General features: G+C 39.8%; 1 protein-coding gene and 1 long non-coding RNA gene across 2 annotated transcripts in view; one reads left to right on the forward strand and one right to left on the reverse strand.

Annotated features, from left to right (window-relative positions):
- Window positions 1-25,267, forward strand: part of JADE1 (jade family PHD finger 1) — a 502,176-nt gene that overhangs the window by 154,752 nt on the left and 322,157 nt on the right. The gene's annotated exons all lie outside the window — the stretch shown is intronic.
- On the reverse strand, window positions 14,661-17,801 carry LOC145525396 (uncharacterized). Its single transcript, XR_014068181.1, has 3 exons — window positions 16,368-17,801; window positions 15,336-15,667; window positions 14,661-14,770 (listed from the first exon to the last, which is right to left on the reverse strand). It is a non-coding gene; the product is annotated as an uncharacterized LOC145525396 (long non-coding RNA).

Raw genomic sequence — 25,267 nt, forward strand, 5'->3', positions numbered from 1 at the left:
TGTTTCACCCTTGGTTCCTCTGCAACAGCCGAGCAGTCCCAATGGTGTATATTCAGTGGCAGGTAAGGTGACCACTTGTCTCAGGATCAGCCGCCCCTCCCATTCTCTAATTTCTAGGTGTACTTGGGGAGAGATGCAGCCCTGGCACCCCAACCTCTCACCTGATTTGAAGGGTCAAAGCATTTCAGAAATCAGGTCTCAGTGTTAAAACCCTCAAGTGAACTCTGATGGGCTTTATTGGCAGTCACTTTCCTGGAATGCTGATGAGGAGCAACCAGCTGGCCCACCCATGGTTATAAAAACAAAACAAAACTTCTAAAAACCCACGAGCAGAACTGTTTTGAATTATGAATAAGAAAATTAAGGAAACATTAGTTTTTGCTATATTTGAAGTATTTTACAAAGGAGAAGTTTCAAGGAGGAGCTGTGCCAAAGGGTATGCACAAAATTCAGAATCTCTTACTGTAAAATCCAGGTGCTCTCCTGGCATTTACAGAGACCTAGATAACAAATGTGTCTTCCTTTTTTCCTGTAATTGTTATAAAGAAAACAATCCCAGCATCAGTGGAATCTTCCTCAACAACCTCTGAAGTGTCATTTGTCAGTTGAGAGTAAGGCACATGCTTGAAGAAGTTTCAAGTAATTCTCATTTGCACTGGAGTACTTAATCCTTAGTAAATCTGGGGATTGACCTTAGGTAAAGATAGGACTGGGCCGACTGAGCTCCCAGCTGACATAGCAACTTACCAGTCATGTGAGTGAGCCACCTCAGAGATGGGTCCTCAGGCCCAGGAGGGTCACCCAGCCAACAGCTGACTCCGCTGGAGCAGAGATGATAGATTCCCACTGAGCCCTGCCCAAATTACAGATTCTGAGCAAATTAAATGATTATTGTTTGGTTAAGTTATAAAGTTGTGGGGTGGTTTTTAGGTAGCAATAGGCAATCAGGACATTTGATTTCCAGGATGCCAAACTCCTAGTTTTCTTCCTGCCTCATTGTCACTTTTTCTTGGTCTCCTTTGATGATTCCTCCTCATCTCTCTGTCATTGTTTTCAGCTTTTATTATGGAAAATTTTACTCATACACAAAATGGCGAAGTATAGTGAACCTCCGTGTGCCCATTATGCAGCTTCATAGTTATCTACTCAGGTCTAATTTTATTTCATTGATGCTCCTACCCACTTCCCTCCATCCCAGCCCATTTATTATTAACCAGATTCTCAGACCATCTTTTTGATATCATATTCTCTTGGTAATCTCACGTAGACTCGAAGCTTTGAATTTCCTTCATAACTGAAGGCTCAAATTTATTACCTACACTATATCGCTGTGGCTCAAAGCATGGCTTGTGATACTTCCATGCCTGAATTAAAATCATGGCTCATCCACAGACTGCCTTTGTGAGCTCAGTTACTTAACCTCTAATGCCTCAGTTATCCAGTCTGTGAAATAAGAGATAGGACTGAGCAGAACTCTGCAGGCCATCCTCCCTGCCCCCACAAGCACAAAAGCCCCTCCATGTCCCCTGCCTCCCCTATTTATAGAAAAGCTGAAGTCTTCCAGGCGTCTCTGAGTCACAAAGGTGCAGGCTCAAGCAGCTAATGATTAGGATAATAGAGTCACAGACTCAGTGTTTGATGCACGTGCCTGAGTTGTTTTAGAGATATTCTAACTGCCACCAGAGGGAAAAAGTTAACTGCATGTTGACCAGACTGTAGCTATGACAAACGCTGCTACATCTTGAGCAGTACTGAATCTATGGCTAGCATAATTCCAAGAATTGGCCTTAGAGAATGAGATTAACCTATAGCTCATAACAACCTATATTTTTGTGGGCATCAGAATGATTGTAGCTTGTTCCACCCATTTATGTAAATGGGCAACTACAACTGTCAGCAAAGAGATGCCACAGACCCATGTTGACATCTTCCACTCTAAGAATACGATGCCCTATGTCAGCATGAAGTTACAGAAGATGAACCTTTGCCCATGATCCTATAGAAATGGAATGGCATTCTGACAAGTGGGGATTTGTAAGTAGCTTTGGGCAGGAAAGATGCTCCACTCATCTCTGGCCCTAGCACACCTTTCAGATCTTTCATTCGTGCATTACCTTACCTAACCTGTTGGTTCTTTCTATAGATCAAAGAAGTAGAAATGAAGAATAAGTAATTTATAGATGACCAGATCTCCTCCCTACCTTCAACTTCAGTAATCTCTTGAACAAACTGTGTGAACAAGCTAACATCTAAGGAAAGATCACAAGAAGTCAACAAACCTGCATGCAGTGGAGGATGGCTATGACTCTGACCCCTTATCTCAACGACTAATTGAGATTACTTCCCTTTTATGCTTTAAAAAAATGTCACGACTGAGCAGAATCTCTGGAGGTGGTTTTGGGGGGACAGTGAGTCCACCATTTCCCCAGATTGCCAACCTTATGATTAAGAGAAATTTTCCTTTCTACCAACAACTGGTATTGATTTTTGAGTGGAGAGTAGCTGGATCTGAGTTTGGTAACAGTGATAATATTTCCTACTACCTCTTGGCATTGTTGTGAGGGTTAAATGAGTTAGCAAATGTAAAATACTTGTAACAGTATATGCGCATATATACCTATTGGCTTTATTATTGTATCTCTAGGCCAGACCTCTTGCTTGAACTCCAGGCTTATACAACCAGTTGATTACTTGGCATCCTCACTTTGATGTCAAATGGACATCTCAAATTTATTATTCTAAAATCAAATTCCTGATCTATCCCTCAAAACATCATGTAACCCCTCCCTCAGTCTTCTTCATCTCAGTTAATAGCATCTCCATCCTTCCGTTTCACTGGAAAAGGAAATGGCAACCCACTCCAGTATTCTTACCTGGAGAATCCCATGGACAGAGGAGCCTGGCAGGCTACAGTCCATGGGGTAGCAAAGAGTCAGACACGACTGAGTGAGCACGCAAGCATGCATCCTTCCATTTGCTTAGTCTCAAATGCCATGATGTCATCCTTTCATATCTTACATCTTTCTTGCTTTTGTATCTAACATCATATCCTGTGGGCTCTGCTTTCAAAATATATACAGAGCCTTTCACTATTATTACTCTTGTAGAATCCTCCATCATCTCTCACCTGCCATATTGCAATAGCGTTCTCATTGGTCTTCCTGCTTCCACTCTTCCTTCCCTCACCCTCCCTCAATAGTCTACTCTCAATACCACAATCAGAATGATCCTTTAAAATTTAAGTCAGATCATGTCACTCTTCTGCTCAAAAGTCTCCAGTGGCTTCTAATATGATTCAAAGTGAACACCAAAGTCCTTACAACCCTCTCTGATCCCATCTCTATCAATACTCATTCATTTTTTTTGCAGCCTCACTGGCCTCCTTTCTGTTTCTTGAACCTGCCAGGAGGGCTGCCACCACAGGTCTTTGCAATTCAGCTGTCCCTCTTCTCGAAATTCTCTTTGCTTGGATCTTCACAGCTAACTCTCTCACTTTCTTCAGTATTGGTTTAAATGTTACCTTCTCATTTAATGAACATCCTTCTCAGTCAGTTTGAGTCCTGGCCAACCATCCTGCTCCCACCTTTAACACTCTCAGCCACTCTTACTCTGCTCCACATTTCTCATTTCCTTGGTATATATCACCTTCTAACATACTTTATAATGTGATCATTGTTTTGTTTATCATTTTTGCTTTATCTCCTTCTATGAAAATGTGCCCATCATGAGGCCATCTGAATCTGTTGTTCGCTATTGAATTCCAACACCTAGGACAGTGCCTGCCACAAAGTAGACACCAGATGGATAGAACAGATAGGTAGGTAGGTAGATAGAAATATAAATTTGTGTTTATTGATTCAGTTTTTAATATTTGTCTATTTATGTGGCTGCACTGGGCTTTGGTTGTGGCTCATGGAATCTTCGTTGTGGCTGTGGGATCTTAGTTCCCTGACCAGGGATTGAATCTGCGCCCTCCTGCATTAGGAGCACAGAGTCTTAACCTCTAGACCACCAGGGAAGTCCCTAGATCTGTGTTTTACAAAGATCACTCAGGAAGAGTTTAGCTAGTTCGGAGGCAAGAAAGAAAGGAAACTCTTAAGATCTGTTCAATAATCCTTGGAAGAAATGATGATAAGAAACTGAGCTAGAAAAGAGGCAAGAAGAGCAAAAAGTATTTGTTGGTAGAACCAATAGAAATGGATGGAGGTCTGTTATGGAGGCAGAGAGAGAGCAACAAGGTTGAGTGGCAACTTTCAGATACTTTTCCCTTTACCTTTTGTTGTTCTTGACTGACCTCCCTGTAATAAAAAACAGATTAACAAGAGAAAACCAGACAGAAACTTAATAATGTGTATACCTCATGTATACCTGGGAGATGCCCAGGAAAACTGAGTAAATCTCTCTGAAATGGCCCAAGTCACCACCTGACATATCATCATCAGCTGAAGACAAAAGAAAGCTGTTAGGGGGTGGGGAGGTCATTTATGGGAAGTTATCAGGAAAAGCAAGATAAACAAAGGTAAGGTTGTTATACAGAATTAAGTGTCCTTCTCCATTGCTAAGAGTCTCTTGTGACCTAGAGTTATCCTTCTCTTTCTGGTACAGAGAGGGAGGTACCCTTACAAGTAGAGGCTTCCCTTACAAAAGAGTAAATTCTACATGTTTAGAAATTCTCCTGTGTACATTTTTTTTCTAAAACATAATCAGCTTAAAATAATATTTAAGCCAAAGAGGAATATTTACGGATGGCATATTCTGCTACCCTTCAATTGTCACCTCTTTTTGTTTGTTTCTGATACTTGCAGTGATGAACTAATAGCAGGACTTTGACAAATAGTTGTGATTGACTGATAGATAGGCTGAAACATATTTCAAAAATGAAAAAAAGTGGGAATTCCCTGGTGGTCCAGTGGTTAAGACTGGGTGCTTTCACTGCCAAGGTTCAATCCCTGGTTGGCCAAAATAAATAAAAATGAAAAAAGTTTAGCTAATCACTTCACCCCCCAATAGTCGCTAACTGTACCTGTGACACACTGCTAGATGACCCTCACTCCTCAATCTATTTCTCCCTTCTTCCATAGTGACAGAGTTTTAGCTGGATACATGGTCACTTGGTTAGAAACTGTATTTCCCAGGTACCCTTGCAGTTGGATGAGGTTGAGTCACTGAAGTTGGCCCAGATGATGAGAGTGGAAATTATGTGTGTCATTTCTAGAACTTTGCTTTAGAACAGTAGGCCAGTGATCCCATTTGCTCCAGCCCCTTGTCCCTTAAGTGAAACAGGACTTTTTCGTGACTCAGATTTTGTTTCAGGAAGGGAGACCCCTTTCAGAGTCCAAGAAGGGGCTCTTGTCTAACACTTGAAAATGAATTGTCTAAGGAGACACAAATGCTGACAAAAGCAAGAGACTTTACTGGGAAGGGGTGTTCAGGAGGAGAGCAGCAGGGTGATGAAACCCAGGAGAACTGCTCTGCCACATGACTTGTAGTCTTGGGTTTTATGGTGATGAGGTTAGTTTCTGGATTGTCTCTGGCCGATCATTCTGACTCAGTGTCCTTCTTTGTGGCAAACACATTGCTCAGCCAGGATGAATTCCAGTGAGAAGGGTTCTGGGAGGTTGGTAGGACATATGGACTGGTATCTTCTCTCTCTTTTGACCTTTCCTGAATTCTTCCTATTGGTGGTAGCTTATTAGTTCCGCCTTCCTTACCAGGACTTCCTGTTGTAAGATAGCTCATACAACTGACCACCATCTTGCCTGGCCAGGGTGAGTGGTTTCAGTGTTTCCTTTAACAACTTGACCATGCAGATTAGGTAAAATGCCCTATAGAGGTGGAAAAAAATTCCCTTCTTTCTTTCTAGGTTCTTTGGTTCTAGATTCTGCTTTAAAATTAAATTAACATAGGACAGATTAATAGAAAAACAAACATTTAATAACATGTAACTTTCACATACTCCCTGTATACATGGGAGATGCCCAGGAAAACTGAGTAACTCAGTGAAATGGCTGAAGTCATTACCTTAAAAAACACCTCTTCAGCTGAAGACCAAAGAAGATCTGGGGAGTGGGGAATCAATGGTTACCTGGACAAGCACAGTAAAAAAAGGTTGTTATGCAGATTTAAGTTGTTACCTTTTCTATTGTTAAAAATTTCTTACTTAGAGTCATTCTTCTCAGTAAGAGTGGGAGACACTTCTACAAATGGAGATTTCCCTTGTGAATGTAATTTATTTTTTTTTTTTTACAAAAGGCTAACTTGTACTCAATTTTCAGAGCTTCTGTCACATCTGAAGTTTTTTAAAAAAATAACCAGCTTGAAATAATGAATATGCCAAGGAAGCATATTTTGGGGTGGCAAATCTGCTCCCCTTTAGCCCTATGGGATAGTGGAGAAATCAGATAAAAGGAACCTGAGCCCTGAGAAATAAGATAAAAAGAACCTGTAGCCAGAGATACTCTGCCAGTTACTTGGGAGAGAAATAAATTTCTATCTTCTCTAAACTTCTGTATTTTGGGATCTCCTTGTTACAAAAGCTTAGCCTTTATCCCGACTAATACAACAGGTAAACTCAGTTGATGTCTTTGTTCCTTTGTTCACCCATTATTCAAAGGAAAGATGGGTACATAGAATTGAGAAGTTCTTGAAACACTAATAAAATTATTCTCTTAATTCTGTTCCTTCTGTTGGTAAATGCTTGTTCTCTGAATGTGATAAAGAATTACAGAATCATAAAATGAAAGCAGGATTTGAATCAGGACATTCAAGGTAACTTAACACTTTGATAAATACTGTGGTATTCACAGTGGGTTAATGATTTGGCACAGCAACAGATATGCTTAATTTTTTCCCATTGTATCTATCTAGTTCTTTTCTTCTAGTTTCAATTATTTTTTTCTTTTTAATCTTTTTAGACATTCTTTTTAAAATAGGCTATACCAGATTATTTTACTATCTCAACTATTTGGGTGTGCTAATCCTCCAAAACTTTTTTGTCTGCTCAGTCTTTCCCAAGGTAGACTATTTCTGTATATGCTTTGTGAACTCATCTTCAGCTGCAGTGGTTTTTTCTATAAAGTCTTACTTGCCCTAGAGAATGGTGTTGATTTCTTTTTGACACGTGCCAGTCTGGGACTGGTTTTTATGTTCATTTTCTCAATGTAAACGAGAACTCCTAAACTGGACAAGGCACAAATCTGTGTTTTTTATTTTTCACCCAAATATTCTGGGAATAGAAACCTTCTTTTGTGTTCTTTGTCACTTCTCTGATGCTGAAAAACAGACATTTTTAGACCCTTTCACTTTGGGTGTTAAACTTTGTGAGTACCAGCTTTAGTTCAGAATTTCCATTCTAACTTTCTATCTCATATGAGCCCGAGGCCAAATCTCCTGACACCTATCACAACTAATATCCTAGAACTTAATGGACTGAGGTCTCTAGTTTTTAGTCCAGTCCCTTCTCTGGGCCACTGTTATTACTTCAACTTTATGTTTCTTTTTTATTTTTGATACCTAGGGTATCCTTTCTTTGAATCTCAACTATATTAAAAACATTGTTATATTATGTCAGTCATTTTTAGTCTGTAAGATGAAGGGGTTCTGTGTTGGCTTTGTTGGCCACTTGCTGGCATGAGATGCCTTTGAGTACTTTTTAGTATTTAGTTAGCAGAAAGACTGAGGTCTTTTTGTTTGTCTTTTTGTTCTTTGGTTTATCCCCAGCACCACGAACAGAACACAGCATATAGAGATCATTCAATATATTTGTATTGAGTGAATGAATGAATTCTGGGTGGCGGGACTCAGCCTCTCCTGGACATTCTAGTTCTGAATTCAAATATGCAAACCTCACCCTACAAAACAAGAATCTGCTAGTCATCCCATTCTCACCTCATTAGAACACAACTGAGGGCTTGTCCGTCATGACTTTGTCATACCCCTTGTGAATCTCTTTCTCTCACCTCCAGCAGCATTTAAGGCATTGCTTTCAGACACATTCAGTATATTCCCCAAAAGGAGGCCTGGTAAATATAATTTTCAATAACCTGGGGTTATATTTTCAGTGGAATTTGAGCTCCTAGTCAGGTTATAGTTCCTGGTTAAGGCTGTAGTTCTGGGCCTTACCTGGCTTGTTCATCTCAGAATGGAAGAGGCCAGAGTCTTTCTATACTTTTGTTCATACACAGCTTTTGGAAAGGAAGATTAACTTGTGGTCAACAGAACTAGTACTTTCCATGTGAGTGTGAGAGCCAAATCAAAAAATTTTTCACTGGGCAATTAGTGGCTTTCTGGAAACCTTGAAAAATGGGTTAGACTGGTCCCTAAGACTTTCTGCAACTTGAGAGTATTGCAACTACCCAGATACTGAAGGGGTCAGAGTTCTCTTACTGCCACGTATATGAGGGTCTTTCACCTCCAATGAGCCAAAGTACTAGGTAAAATATTAAGCCAACAAGAAGGGCATGTTTTACTGTGTTTTACTTTTTATAGAGTTCTGTGTACCATTAACAGTGAGGCAGTCTTAGCTTTATATTGACTCTGCCACTTACTAACTCTATGCCTTTGACAAGTCTCTTGACCTCTTGGAATCTCAGTTTTTTCATCACAAAGAAATAATACTCATTTTACGAGGGTAGTTATGAAGATTAAATAATGTAATAGTAGTGAAATACTTAGCACAGAACCTTGCCCTAATAGACACTCACTACATTCTAGGTGCCTTTACCCCTATCTCCTTTCCTATCCAGGCTCAGTACTTGCACAAAGGGATAGGCTACCCACTCCCTTCTCCAGCATATCTTCCCAACCCAGGCATCGAACCGGGGTCTCCTGCATTGCAGGTGGATTTTTTACCAACTGAGCTATCAGGGAAGCCCCAATATTGGACAGAACTTCTATTTATTTATTTATTTAGCTGCACCTTCATTGTGGGATCTTTGATCTTCATTGCAGCATGTGGGATCTTTAGTTGTGGCATTCAAACTCGTAGCTGCAGCATGGGGGATCTAGTTCCTCCCTGGATTTTGAGCTTGGAGTCTTAGCCACTGGACCAGCCAGGGAAGCCCCACAGAGAACTTCTTTTTAAACCTGGGAACCTCACTTCTCAAGAACCACAGACTTTAACCAGGAAGTTGTATATACACTAAAGTATTATTAATCAAATCCTATTTAAAATGTACAGAGGAGGTTTTTCAGAGTCTCCATTCCCTAAAAGTCACTGTGGGTTAGGGGTTAGGGTTAGGGTTTAACTTGACTGGATCCAGAGGAACTGAACTATGATAACATGCAAATGCATCACTATTCTATGGAAATAGTGTCAGACTTCAGATTAAGGAGGGGTTAAGGAGAAAGGCATGATAGTTCCTGTTGAGAGTGATGGGAATGCTGATCCACTGGTTGAGGAGGGAGAGTAAGAGTGAGAGGAGTTTATGAGCAGGGTGCAAGTTAAGGGAAAGAAACTCAACTGAGAACCTACTGGAGGAACATTGAAAACAGACAAGGGAGAAAAACAGTTACAGAGAAAGACCAGACAAAGTACTTAGAATAACAGCTGTCGTTTCGAAAACTCCTGTTGGTTAAGCACCTGTTATGTAACAGGCCCAGGCCTGGATGCTTTATCAACACGTAACTTATCCTCTTATTCTCTAGTCAGCTGGGTATTATTATGCCCAATATTGATGGGAAAATGGAAGCCCTGGAATATTACAGTGACTTGGCTACTAAGTTGTGGAGTCGGAATTGGGATTTGGACACCAGTACCCATTTTCTTTCCATGAGGTATTAAGTGCCCAGGACCACAAGAGACTCTTGCCATAGGGTCTCCAAATGCTGGTGAAAGGTTTTTACCTTGCTGAGAAAGGAAGAATTAAAGTTGTGGAGAAATAACAATGGGTACCCTTCCTCAAACAGTATGCAAAGGTTGGTAGCCGACTTGCATCAGGCTCTTGGGTATGATCTTAAATGTGGAGCTTGGCAGAAAGAGGAGGCTGGGAATAGTTCACTCATTGAAAGAGAAATGAAACGCTTCTCTTTGATTCCTCTGAATGTTGGCAGAAGAAAATTATCCAAAGCACATAGTAGCAGGAACCAACCTGGGAGCTGTCATTTTACCACAGCGGTTTGCTATAAAGGAATCCTGTGGTGAATCTTGAAGAAAGTGTAAATAACATCCTTTCCCCAATTTATCTTTTCTATAAATCTGACTTTTTATGTCTTAGATTCTTTGACAGTAAATTGAAACCATGAAGAAAAATTTTAAAATATTTACCAAATGTCTTGTTTATTTTGAACAATATTCAACATCATGAAACTACAGTGTTGGGAAGATCTCTGGATACCTCCTCAACATTCGTCATGATGACTTGATTTGTAACTGAAAATAAAGTGTTAATTTAAAAACAGTTTTTTGGCACATCACTTTTATTTTTAAAACTTAAAGTAAATTGGCAATCTGAATTCAGCAGTTTTTACCCTAGCAGGCCAGGAAACAATGTGATATATATTTAATCATAAAGAATGCCACCCGGTGGTAACTGTGGTATTGGGATTATGATTATGTTTTAATTCATCTTGTGCTGAAGGGCATGACCATTTACAGAGCTGTCCTATAAAACATGCCATGTACTAGTCACCTCATGTTATCAGCATCCTCCTGGAGGAATAGTGGATTTTCTTCTAGTTCACGCTGTGCAATCTCTTCGTCATGTGTGTGAACTTTGCAGGATGTCAAGTGCCCCATTAAAAATGAATGGAGTATTTGAGGGGCTTCTGCAAACCCTCTAATGATCTTCCCCTTTGAGCAGACAGCATTTTATTGTGTAAATTACAAAACAACACAGAGCCTGGCATAAAGAAATGGGGAAACTGGCATTAAACCAAGAAAAAACCTGGACCTTAGTCTAAGAACTTGGTAAACATTCAAATGTCACGACAGAATCGTTCCTTTGAGTTGCATAGGAACACTGACGGACTAGGAAATCCTTTATAATGTGGAGTTGGGTGCAAGGTCTTACTCTCAGGTAGAACCCAAGTGAACATCATTATTCTCACTGCTGGGCCTTATCCTCTGTCTTCTCAATAGTATTATGATCCCTTTCCCCACACCTTCCCTCCTCCAGTCAGTCACAGTGTGGGAAAACCACCCCCTTCAGCAGCATCTCTTATCCGCTATATTATTGATATCACTAATACTTGATGTTGCTATGTTTGTTTCTTTTCAGCTGAGCTTTCATAGTGCTCTAAAAAGTAGAGACTCAGTGTTAGAAGGTTCCCTAGAGAGCTTAAACCTCTTTTCTTTTTTCCCCAGCTTTATTGATGTATAATTGACAAACAAAATTATAAGATTTTTTTTAATTACAAATTTTTTAAAAATATTAATCTATTCATTTGGCTATGCCAGGACTTAGTTGCGGCATGCCAGATCTTTATCTGTGACATGTGGGATCTAGTTCTGTGACCAGGGATTGAACCCAGGCCTGCAGCATTGGGAGTACAGTCTTAGCCACTGGACCACCAGGAAAGTCTCTATAAAATATTCAAAGTATACATCATGATGATTTGATAAACATAGACGTTGTGAAGGGATTCCCACCATGAAGTTAATTAGCACATCCATCACCTCACATATTCATCTTTTTTCTGTGTGTGTGTGAGAGAACATTGAAGTTCTACTTTCTTAGCAGATATCGATTATATAATACAGTATATTAGGAACTTTAGCTACCATGTTTTATATTAGATCCTCAGACCTTATTCATCTTATACCTGAAAGTTTATACCCTTTTCCCAACTTCTCCCTATTTCAAACACCCTCACCCCCAGCCACTTTTCTGGCAACCACTTTTATACTCTTTGTTTCTATGAGTTTGACTTTTTTTTCTTGATGTCACATGGAAAAAAAGGGATACCATGTAGTATTTGTCTTTTTCTGACTTATTTCACTTAGTATAATGTCCTCAAAGTCCATTCATGTTGTCACAAAGGGCAATTTTTATTTTTTCTCAAATTTGAATAATATTCCATTGTCTATATACCATATCTTCTGTATGCACTTATCCACTGATGGACACTTAGGTTGTTTCCATGTCTTGACTATTGCAAATAATGCTGCAGTGAACATAGGGGTGATGTGTCTTCTTGAATTAGTATTTTTATTTTCTTTGACTATGTACCCAGAACTAAGATTGCTGTATCATGTGGTAATTCTACTTTTTTAAAAAAATTATTTTATTTATTTATTTGGCTGCACCAGGTCTTAGTTGTGGCACACGGGATCTGTCTTCGTTGTGGCTAGCAGGATCTTCACCTGTGGCATGCAGCTTCTTAGTTTGGGCATGTGGGATCTAGTTCCCTGACCAGAGATCTAATCCAGGACCCCTGCATTGGGAGCATGGAGGCTTAGCTACTGTACCACGAGGGAAATCCATCTATTTGTTGTTGTTGTTGCTGTTGCTGAGGCAAGGAATACAAATTTATTTGGAAATCCAGCTGGTCGAGAAGATGGCAGACTAAGGTCTCAAAGTAACCATCTTCAAGTCCATCTATTTTTAATTTTTAGGGAAACCCTCATGCTGTTTCTGGAGAAGGAAATGGCAACCCACTCCAGTACTCTTGCCTGGAAAATCCCATGGATGGAGGAGCCTGGTAGGCTACCATGGGGTTGCAAAGAGTCGGACACGACTGAGCGACTTCACTTCACTTCCCCATGTCCATCGAGTCGGTTATGCCATCCAACCATCTCATCCTCTGTCGTCCCCTTCTCCTTCAGCCCCCAATCCTACCCAGCATTAGGGTCTTTTCCAATGAGTCAACCCTTCGCATGAGGTGGCCAAAGTATTGGAGTTTCAGCTTCAACATCAGACCTTCCAATGAACACCCAGGATTGATCTCTTTTAGGATGGATTGATTGGATCTCCTTGCAGTCCAAGGGACTCTCAAGAGTCTTCTCCAACACCACAGTTCAAAAGCATCAATTCTGCGGCGCTCAGCTTTCTTCACCGTCCAACTCTCACATCCATACATGACCACTGGAAAAACCATAGCCTTGACTAGATGGACTTTTGTTAGCAAAGTAATGTCTCTGCTTTTAAATATGCTATCTAGGTTGGCCATAACCTTCCTTCCAAGGAGTAAGCGTCTTTTAATTTCATGGCTGCAATCACCATCAGCAGTGATTTTGGAGCCCAAAAACATAAAGTCTGACACTGTTTCCACTGTTTCCCCATCTATTTCCCATGAAGTGATGAGACCAGATGCCATGATCTTAGTTTTCTGAATGTTGAGCTTTAAGCCAACTTTTTCACTCTCCTCTTTCACTTTCATCAAGAGGCTCTTTAGTTCTTCTTCACTTTCTACCATAAGGGTGGTGTCATCCGCATATCTGAGGTTATTGATATTTCTCCCGGCAAGCTTGATTCCAGCTTGTGTTTCTTCCAGCCCAGCGTTTCTCATGATGTACTCTGCATGTAAGTTAAATAAGCAGGGTGACAATATACAGCCTTGACGTACTCCTTTTCCTATTTGGAACCAGTCTGTTGTTCCATGTCCAGTTCTAACTGTGGCTTCCTGACCTGCATACAGGTTTCTCAAGAGACAGGTCAGATGGTCTGGTATTCCCATCTCTTTCAGAATTTTCCACAGTTTCTTGTGATCCACACAGTCAAAGGCTTTGGCATAGTCAATAAAGCAGAAATAGATGTTTTTCTGGAACTCTCTTGCTTTTTCGATGATCCAGCGGATATTGGCAATTTGATCTCTGGTTCCTCTGCCTTTTCTAAAACCAGCTTGAACATCTGGAAGTTCACGGTTCACGTGTTGCTGAAGCCTGGCTTGGAGAATTTTGAGCATTACTTTACTAGCATGTGAGATGAGTGCAATTGTGTGGTAGTTTGAGCATTCTTTGGCATTGCCTTTCTTTGGGATTGGAACGAAGACTGACCTCTTCCAGTCCTGTGGCCACTGCTGAGTTTTCCAAATTTGCTGGCATATCGAGTGCAGCACTTTCACAGCATCATCTTTCAGGATTTGAAATAGCTCAACTGGAATTCCATCACCTCCACTAGCTTTGTTCGTAGTGATGCTTTCTAAGGCCCACTTGACTTCACATTCCAGGATGTCTGGCTCTAGGTGAGTGATCACACCATCGTGATTATCTGGGTCATGAAGATCTTTCCATAGTGGCTGTACCCATTTACATTCCCACCAACAGTGCATTGGGTTCCCTTACTCTACATCTCTGCTAATACTTGTTGTTTCTTAACTTTTAAGAATAGCCATTCTAACAGATTTGAAGTGATACCCCACTTTGTAGTTTTGATTTGCATTATCCTAATGATTAGTGATGTTGAGTACTTTTCCTGTACTTTGTCATTTTTATGTCTTCTGTGGAAAAATGTCTATTCAGATTCTCTACTCATTTTATTTATTTTTTTTATTTTTTGCTATTGGGTTATATGAGTTCTTTATATATTTTGGATATTAACCCCTTGTCAGATAAGTGATTTGCAAATATTTTCTCCCTTTTGGTAGGTTGCCTTTTTGTTTTGTTGATTTCCTTTGCTGTGTAGAAGCTTTTTAGTTTGATGCTGTCCTTCTTACTTATTTTTGCTTTTGTTGCCTTCACTTTTTGTGTCAAATCCACAAAATAATTGCCAAGATCCACATGAGAGAGTTAAAACCCCTTTTAATAGCCCTCATCCAGTTGCCTGTGCTGACAGCAGCCTTAACCTACACCTGAGTGAATTTGTCTTCATGGCATTTTCTGGCTTTTCTGAGGCTGTGAAAGAGGTGGGACCATCTGTGATTAGTATAAAGAAAGCAGCATGATTTATGAAACATCTGATTCTTAGACAGTATCCCCAGGGTGGAGATAGTCTGGGGCTTATTGATTTTCATGGCTTTCTGCTTATTTGGAAAAGGGTCTTTTTTGATATTATATGGTTTTATAATTTCTATTTAAGGGTGTACGTCTGGGTATATTATTGTTGTTGTTTTCATTTTAGATAGCAAGTAATATGAGTGAACCACATGGCTTTCATGCCATAAAATTGTTAGCTTATTAAAACTGTCATCTGGCACTTAGATTTGAATTATTTATATATTTTTTCATAAAGTGATAACAGGACCAGAACCATAGTCTGGTTTAGGAAGGTGATTGACTCCTCTGCTTTTCTTGCCCTTAGGGAAAGTTGCAGACAGCATTATCTTTATCATGACTTGTCACTTTATATATACCGACTACTTACAGGTGCATTACAACTACAGGAGTTAGAAGGAGAAGCAGTACACCTCTTTCTTATGCTTTCAGGTCAAAGTGTGCCTAAATTCTGATAAAGGCTCACCTGTCAGAAGAGGCAGAATGTCAAGAGTCCATCCCAACGAATCATTTTATGACTTCTTGATAGGATTAAGAGACCAATCCCAAAACTTCACAATATAACTGATTATACTTGGTCTACATCAGACTCAACTTGTATCTTGGCTTCTCATTAATCTCCTCTTCCTCATTCAATCACTGGTACCTTCAAGTTATTTTTTGGCTCTTCTCTTATTTGTCACATTTTAGCTTGACATCCCAGATACTCTATTCCTCTTCTGCTTCATCCACTCATTCAGGTGAATGAATCTCTTCATTTGGGACCACTCACTAGCTTCCTGGGCCACCAACTTTCTCCTGAAAGAGAGGACACAATTGACCCTCCAATCCTTCTTGTTCTCCATACTCTACACAGATTGTCACCCCAAACGTCATCAAAGCTATGTCCTTGGACACTGATTGGGATGAATGGCCTGTAACCAATAGGGAGATTTAGAAACAAATATAACTTTCCAGTGGAAGTTGAGGAATGATATTGTATCTGGGGCCCTTCTGTCTTTTTGTCTCCTTCATCGTTGTGATCCAGAAATCTGCTTATGCCAGCTGTGCTTCCTCCTGCTTCACAATTGCAAGGGAAGAAAGTCTGTGGAGAGGAGAGACCATTTCAACTAGGTGACATAGCCTGAAGATAGAAATAGAAGTGAAACCAAGAAGGTGTTTGGTGAACTGGCTTGACTAGAGTTCATGTTTCAAGTTGGAGAGTTTCAAGTAGGAGGAAGATAAGTGAGATAAGAATATTAAAGACCATTATTAAATAATTTGAAACTTGATAGCTAGAAATCATTAGAGATATTTTTATGATATTACTGATTTTTAGGATAATCATTTACTGAGTAAAGGGTGCAAAACGCTCTCTGTATGATGGTAGAATGTTTTTTTCCCTTGAAGTTATCTCAATTATTGCTTTATTTAGAGACTGTGTTATTCATTGCCATGCAACTTGAGAACTATTATATCTTCCTTGTAAGTTGACTTTTATTATATAGTGATCTCTTACCTGGAATGATGAATTTTCCTTTAAATCTACTTTGTATGGTATTAATACTGTAACACGAGTTTTTTCTTCCTTCCTTCATTTTTTTCTTCCTTTCTTTCTTCCTTCCTTGTTTCCTTCTTTATTTCTTTTCCCCAGAGTGAAATATTCTCTTTGACTTTGGAACATCTTAGAGTTTTGCCTCCTGCTTTTCTGATCTATCCTCACTGTGTCTTTTCTTTTTTTCCCTCCTCCTCCTGGTTACACTGAAAATCCAGGCCTTGTGCATTTGTGTACCTGGACATGCATGCTAACTTGTGTCACTAATTATTTTATCCTAAGAGAGTTTATCTTATGGTTTTAGCTGTGACCCTATCTTTGAAGCTAGATCTCACGTCTTATCTCCAGTCTTATGTTTCTGTCTCTCAGCCTACCTCCATTATCTTCCTCTCAAAAATGAACCTCTTCCCTATATCATCTACCCCATTATCTTTTAATCTTGGGCTTGGAGCCTTGGAATCACCTTTTTTTCTCCTTTATTCTCTATATTGTGCTGTCATAAATCCTTTGGTCCTGGATGGAATGCTAACAGAATCTCAACAGTAAGTTCACAGGGAAGGAGCAAAGCCAGAATCCAGGCCGATGGGTAACTAATAACTAAAGTCTTACAGATTATCTTCTGTAATTCTCTCTCTTATCCTCAATTTTTACTCCTTTGAAACCCTGGATATAATAACTGTCCTGGAAAGTATTCCAGCCCAAGACTCCAAAATTCTTAATCAGTATCTTTTTGGTGAAAGTGACATCATTGAAAATCTCTGGCAACATTTCCCCCGATTGGAAAAGAATCGAGGATCAGACAAAGATTCTGGGAAGCCATGACTCCACAATGTGTAAACCATGTGTTGATAGCTTGTGAAAAGGTCTGGTGGGATGTGCCTGACCCAGTGAGGATAACTTCTTCCTAATTAGACTATTGTTTCCCAGTTCTCCCTGAACCCCACGATGACCTTTAAAAAAGAAAATAAGTTCTCCCTAGAAGATTTTCATTTACTTTTCTCTTTTCTGTATGAGCAACATGGATGAAAGAGTTCTGTGATTGAGTTGAGATTCTCATCTAACTATTGGGCCATGACAGCAGGTATTGAGCATCACTATTGGTTGCCATATAAGGAACCTAGTGGGGTTTGCAGTTTTAAATGTTACTGTTTTTCTCTATAGTAATATCCCTGTAATCCCTTTGGTTATCCCTTTCCAGTGATATAAAATGCTCTGACTAGTGTGAGAAGTCTCTAACCTCTAGAAACCCTCACTCAGCTTTCTTGAACTGGAGAATTGATTTTCATTCTGAGAAAATGCTCCTTCCTTTTACTGAATAGTGAACTGAGAGTCCTTAAGTAGAATGAAGGGAAATGGGAGTGGGCAGGTCAAACTTGCCATTCTGTCCCCCAGATGAATGAGGAATCTAGTTCTCTGGAATCTAGAGTCTCAGGGGTCTGCTTGAAAGGGAAAAGGCATTCCTTGGTTATTGTAATCTATTTAAACATTCTGTGGAACTTGCGGTCACTTGAGATTTTTCTAAGAAAAGAAAGAGAAAGTCTAAATATAGTCCTAAAAGGCAGCTAACCTGACAACGAAGCACACCCAGTTGCAGAGGTTATTTCTCTGTAAGTTGGCAAAATAGACAAAAATCTTCCCTGGTATTACTGGCTGTAGCTACTGCTATACTTTATTTCATGCTCTCTCTTCCTGGCAGCGTCATTGGTCTTTTTCCATGTGGGCTTCCCCAAACCTTATGCCTGGGGGCATACACATGCTACTCCTCTTATCTGGAAAGCTCTGCTCCCTTCTCCCCAAGCTCTCTTCCCACCTGCCCTCAAAAAGCAGCTTGACAACACTTCACAGAGATAGCCTGAATGCCAGCTCTTCCATTATGCCCTTGGTTCTTCCTCCCAACCTCTCAACTTTTAAAACCTGTTAGCAGTGTATCAGGTCCATTGTGCTCTAATGGGGGACAGCAGGGAATGCTGGGCCAGGCTCTTTGACCAGTGACAGGGAGGGATTTCTCCTGATCCGCCCACAATCTGTCATCCAGTTGACCAGCAGATGCTGGTGGTGAAGGCCAATCATGGAACAACATGAGGCTCACCTCAGCTGAGCTGCACAGATGCAGCCTACAGCAAGCAGTGTCTTGCGTCATACTTTCCTGTCCTTCATCTTTATAAATGTTTGACTTCGTCTTTTCTCCCTGGTGGCAGGTGTTTCTATAGACTTGTGCTTGCGTATATTAAAGAATGTTGCTTTGCTGAAAGAGGATAATAAGCAGCTAACATTATTGAGAACTTACAATCTTGCAGGCATTCTTATAAGCATTCTTTAATGTATATTAAATTCATTAACTTATTTAATCCTCCCAACAAATACTATGAGGTAGGTATTATTCCATTTTATAATTGGGTAAATTAAAGCACAGAGAGATTCAGTTACTTTCCTAGGGCCACACAGCTCATAAATGCCAAAGCTCAAGCTCCTAACCCTGAGACTCTGGTCACTCTAGACTTCGGAGTCATACAAGATATGCAGGGCTTAATAAACACTGACTGGACTTAGGAGGAAGTACAGTCATCTGATATCATCATTAAACTGGATTTGAAGAAGTGGCTGAAAGTTTATAGAGCTTAGAAATTTAGCTCTAGATGAGACCTTAGGGGTCATGTCATGAGGGAACCTGAGGCCCTGGAGCAGTTAGATGAGAGTACTGTGTGTTTCATCTCATCTGACCTGGATCTTCCTGTCAAGGCTCCAACCGGAATGAACAGGGAGCAGTGCTTAGTTTGTGTTGTGTGTTCACAACTTTCCAGGTGCCAAACAGAATTCTTGGGAAGTTTTGTCCCTTGAGGGTTTTATGTACTAGGACGTGGCTGTGGTTTTCGAATTTTAACTATTCAAATCACAAGAAGGTAAATATGTACAATAATTAAAACCTTTCTTATTTTATATAAAAGGGAAACTTTGGAAACTTAGACTTAGAAACTAACTTTTATTTAGAAATGTCGTTGCATCTGACAAAATTTGTTCACTATCTAAATCTGAAACTTTCAGGATTGTTTTAATAAAATTTGAAAAAGTAATTTGTCATACTGATCTATAAAAGTGTGAATTACTCTGGGGATTAGCAGGTGAGTTTCTGCAGTAATTAGGTGTGCCAGAAATAATTCCCTGCTTCCCTCCCCCTCTTCCTCCCTCCTTTTCTACATTTCCTTTCATTCGTCCTGGCCTCTCATGTCATTCTTCCAGGATTGTCTAATGTAATGAATTTCTCTTCCTCTACCCTAGAAAGTACCACTGTTTCCATTATCTCATGGAGCTATATGTGTGTGCATTTTGTTGATCTTGTAGTATTTCAAAGAACTATAAAAACCTCAAATCAGGAATGACCACAGAAAGGGAATTTTAATAGAACAATTTTTTTTTTCTTGACCTAAGGGTTAATCAGGATCCTTCTCTCCATAATTTTTCAACTTCTCCTTTGCAACTTTTTTCTTAATCCATGAGTGCACTCTTTGGACTTTGATGAAATGTGAGGCTTTCTGGTGAAAAATGCAAATTGACCAGCAGTCATAAGCCCTGTGTTCAAGTCTCTGTTTTTTCACTTGCCAGCTGGGGAATTTCACTAAGCCATGTGTGAAATAGAGAGAGGAACATTTGCCCTGCCTACCTCATCAGGGCTGCAGAGTATACCAAATTAGATAAAGAGAGTAGAAAAGTTCTGAACAAGTCTTACGTTTTATTTTGAAGAAGCTGACTACTACCAGGTTTTGAGTGCCAGGAGCCAGGTGTTCTACATGCATTATTGTTTCTGCAACAAGCCTGAAATCTGTTTGCTTTTCTTTATAGATGAGAAAAGTGAGGCTTGAGAGATAAAGTGAATTTCCCAAGATTACATCACATTGGAGGAGAGGGCAATGGCACCCCACTCCAGTACTCTTGCCTGGAAAATCCCATGGATGGAGGAGCCTGGTAGGCTACAGTCCATGGGGTCGCTAAGAGTCGGACGACTGAGTGACTTCACTTTCACTTTTCCCTTTCATGCACTGGAGAAGGAAACGGCAACCCACTCCAGTATTCTTGCCTGGAGAATCCCAGGGATGGCGGAGCCTGGTGGGCTGCCGTCTATGGAGTCGCACAGAGTCAGACACGACTGAAGCGACTTAGCAGCAGCAGCACATCACATTGGAAAATCACAGTGGAACCAATTTCTTTTATAGCAAATTGTTGCCTTAATTAATGTAAGGCCTTTGTTCTGAGTTCCAGTTCTTGCAGATCAATAAACTATATATAAGTTTGGCTAGAAGTGTACTAACCTTAGGATGTACCGCTTTGCTTTGGGCCCTTTTAATTATAAGAAACCTTAGCTTTCAGAGAGATTTCGGAGAAATCTAGAGACAGAAATTGAATTACAGTTGGGTCTAAAGGGAAGCTGTAATGGACCAAGGCCATTCTTGTCTCCCTCCTACTTCTTTCTCTGGCTTCACAAACAAAACATTCCTTTTGTATGTTGCCTCCACCCTCTTTTCTCTATTGCCTGGCTCCCTTATAACTGCACCTATGTGACCTATAATAAGGACTCCAGACCTCTTACATCAAGGCACCTCTTGATATGTCCAGCTGGCTTTTACCCCTACTGATAACTGAAAATTTCCCTAGAGTCTTTTGGTTCAGTTTCCTAAGGGGAGGAATTTGACTGGCCAAACTCATCTGACTTACTCAGATTCAAGGTCATTGATTGCTGACAGGCCCATGAATTGGCTGCCTTTGCAGTAGATGTCTTCCTTTGGTTATGTCCATTTGGGAAAAGTGGTAGGAAGAGTAGGAAAAGAGAGTTAATATGACAGCTATATCACTTAGATCTATTATAAGAAGGTATTTGTTTTGACAGTTCCTAATTTTTCCCAATCTTATTAAAATATAAAATTGATATATAATTTTAATATTTTACTGTTACATTTTAGCCTTTGTTCCTTTGTTCCAAAATACCCTTGCTTCTAACATATTCTCAATATTTGGATTCCAAGTGATTCAAACTTTAAGGTATAGACTCTAGGAAACACTGCAGCTTGTTTTCATCTTCTGAATCAGCATTACTTATGTTGGTTCTGTGGTTACATATATCATTACTTTATGTGTTTTTGAAGAAGATAGTCAAACATAGTACTTCAAAAGATCTTCCTTCTATTAATGGAAGCAATCATGTCCTCAAATTATTGCTGAATTATATATAATTTAATTTAAAAGGTTATCAAAATAAGAAATGCAAGGATCTCTAAGCATTGTGAATGTATGGAAAGTGAAAAGAATGGTTTATTCTCTAGGAGGGTCTGCAAAATTTGGAACTGTGAACAGACCTTTAGATTTGCTTCCTTTTCCACACACTTCCTGGTTTGTTTGGTTTTTTCCTGTTTGCTGTTGCTCTGCAAATGTATAATGTACACCTAAGCATAATGTGACTTTTTTTTTTGGTTAGATACAAAAATCTATATATGTCAGTTTATATCAGTGATTCCAATCTTTTTAATCCTTTGACACATATAGAAAATTGTACACTTTGTACAGCACAGTAACATAAGATGGAATTGATTTGAAAATGTTCTGTGTTGTTGTTTAGTCACTAAATTGTGTCTGACTCTTTTGGACTTTAGCCCATCAGGTTCCTCTGTCCATGGGATTTCCCAGGCAAGAATACTGGAGTGGATTGCCATTTCCTTCTCCAGGGGTCTTCCTGACCCCGGGACCGAACCCAGGTATCCTGCATTAACAGGTGGATTCTTTACCACTGAGCCACCAGGGAAGCCTGAAAATGTTTTGTAGGGTTTAGCAACATGTTTTTACACATTCTTCATTTTATATAATTATAAAAATATATAAAACATTAGGTAAGACATTATTACATTTTTATATGCCTAGTTAAAATGTTTTCACATTTTTATATGAGAAACTTTTTCATAAACATAACCTTTTTGTATCATATTTTATATTAGAAATGACTATATGCCATTCCTGATCAAGACTTATTAATAATGATCTCTTCTAATCTCTCCAAATTGTTGTTTTAAAAATAAGCAATGAGAAACTTTGGCCAAATGACAAAAATTACTTAAGATATTTAAAAAGCAATTCAGCTGAAATTACTTTGAAATCTTCTAAAGCTCTTTATTTCACTGACCGAGGTAATGTTGAAATTTCTTATTCTAGCTCATGCTGGTGGGTTCTAGCTTGACTTTGTTCTCCCTCATTTACACCTGTTTTGCCTACTCTGTGGACCTCTTGTCCACTATTAGATACTAAAATTACAGCTTTATAGAGACTGCTTAGCCAGCCACCACAATTGTATAAGGTCAAACCTGTAACAAATCTATCATCTGTGTATATATGTATGTATCTCTTTATGATCTATCTAACAGTCAGTATATCTATCCAGCTAGCTAGGTAGCTGATCTCCTAGTGGTTCTGCTTCAAGGATTGAACTCAGACTTTGGCAAAAGACAAATCTAAACAAAAATTCACATAACGAGTGGTTAAAAATTCACTATGCAAATGAACTATTAGTGCAGTTACTTGCCTCTAGCTTGGCAATTACTCAAGTGCACACTGCAGCCATGAAATTAAAAGACACTTACTCCTTGGAAGGAAAGTTATGACCAACCTAGACAGCATATTAAAAAGCAGAGACATTACTTTGCCAACAAAGATCCATCTAGTCAAGGCTATGGTTTTTCCAGTAGTCATGTATGGATATGAAAGTTGGACTATAAAGAAAGCTGAGTGCCAAAGAATTGATGCTTTTGAACTGTGGTGTTGGAGAAGACTCTTGAGAGTCCCTTGGACTGCAAGGAGATCCAACCAGTCCATCCTAAAGGAGATCAATCCTGGGTGTTCATTGGAAGGACTGATGCTGAAGCTGAAATTCCAATACTTTGGCCACCTGATGCGAAGAACTGACTCATTGGGAAAGACCCTGATGCTGGGAAAGATTGAAGGCAGGAGGAGAAGGGGACAACAGAGGATGAGATGGTTGGATGGCATCACCAACTTAATGGACATGAGTTTGGGTAAACTCCGGGAGTTGGTGATGGATAGGGAGGCCTGGTGTGCTGCAGTCCATGGGGTCGCAAAGAGTCAGACACAACTGAGCCACTGAACTGAACTGAACATTAGTCACAAACAGACAAAAGCATCGGTGGTGGATTAAAGATTGCTATGAATTCTTTGACACTCTTTCCATTGAGAAGTGGGGTCTGTTTTTTCTTTCATTGACTATGGGGTGGCCTGTGACTTCTATGACCAATTTAGCTGAAAAGAGTGATGCTATATCAATCATTTGCAGGCCTATTCTCTAAAAGGATTTGGCAGCTTCTAACCATGTTACATCCCCTAACTATGTAATAGGTTAGGGGATGGAGGAAATAGGGAGATGCTGGTCAAAGTATACAAGTCTTCAATTATAAGATGAATAAGTTCCAAGGATCTCATGTACATCATGATGACTCTAGTTAATAATACTGTATTGTATACTCGAAATTTGCCAAGAGCGTAGATTTTAAGTATTCTGAGAGCAAAAGCAGCTGATTAGCACAATAATAATGACTAACTCAAGGTTTTGAAAGAATAGAATTAGATAAGTAATAAAAGACATAAGATGGGAAAGGGTGATCAAGCAGATAAAAAGTTAGTAAGAATTTAGAAAATTTGAGCAACACAATTAAGAAGTTTGATTTAATTCAGAGCTACTAACAGATGTGCTGGGTACCCTGGAATGCCAAGTATCAATTACAGATATTGATCCCCTTGGCCCCCAAGACAGGCTGGCAGGGCCTGCCGGCAGCCCCAGGCTATGAGAAGCCACAGCCAAAATTCCTTGGAGGGAGGCTGGAGCAGAACAAGGTTTGACAGGGAGCCCTACAATCCCTGGAGAAGCTGAGCACAATGAACAACCTGGAGCACTCACTGCTCTGCTATAGGCAGTTTGCATGACCCACATGCTCTCTCACCTAGAGGTGTACTTCAGCAGCCACAGCAGGGCAAGTCTGTCTCCTGGGAACAAGGGGCCAGTGTAGCTTCAGGAGAGTTGGTGTTCTAGGTGCCCAAGGAGGAAGGGATTGCTGGATCATATGGTAACAATATTTTTAGTTTTTTTTAAAGAACCTTCATCTTGCTTTCCATAGTAGCTGCACCAATTTATACTACCACCAATGGTGTAGGCTGGTTTCTTTTTCTCCATTGTAATGGTTTATATTATGTATCCAACTTGACTGGGCTACAGAATGCCCAGATAGCTGGTAAAACATTTCCGGGTGTGCCTGTGGTGTTGTTTTTGGTAGAGATTAGCATTTCAGTCAGTTAGACTGAGTAAAAAAGATCATCTTCACAATTCGGGTGGGCATCATCCAATCATTGAGGGCCTGATTAGAATGAAAAGGTGAAAAAAGAGTGAATGTTCTCTTTATGCTTGAGCTGAGACATCCATTTTCTTTTGCCCTCAGACATCAGTGGTCCTGGCTTTGGAGCTTTTAAATTCTGACCAGGACTTTATACATCAGTCCCCCACTCTCAGGCCTTTGAATTTGGGCTGAATTATGTATACCACTGGCTTTCCTGATTCTCCAGCTTGAAGATGGTGGATCTTGAGACTTCTGTAATAAATTTCTTCTTATTTCACTCTCTCTCTGTATATATATGTGTGTGTATATATATATGTATATGTATATATATATATATATATCTCCCCTTGGTTCTATTTCTTTGGAGAACTCCGACTAACACATGCTTGGTTTTTTGTTGTTTCTTTGGTATGCCTCAAGATCTTAGTTCCCCATCCAGGGATCAAACCCAGACTGCATCAGTGAAATTGCTGAGTCCTAACCACT

The sequence above is a fragment of the Giraffa tippelskirchi genome, chromosome 11 (genome assembly GCF_054371585.1).
Source record: "Giraffa tippelskirchi isolate mGirTip1 chromosome 11, T2T-mGirTip1v1.2.pri, whole genome shotgun sequence".
Taxonomy (NCBI): domain Eukaryota; kingdom Metazoa; phylum Chordata; class Mammalia; order Artiodactyla; family Giraffidae; genus Giraffa; species Giraffa tippelskirchi.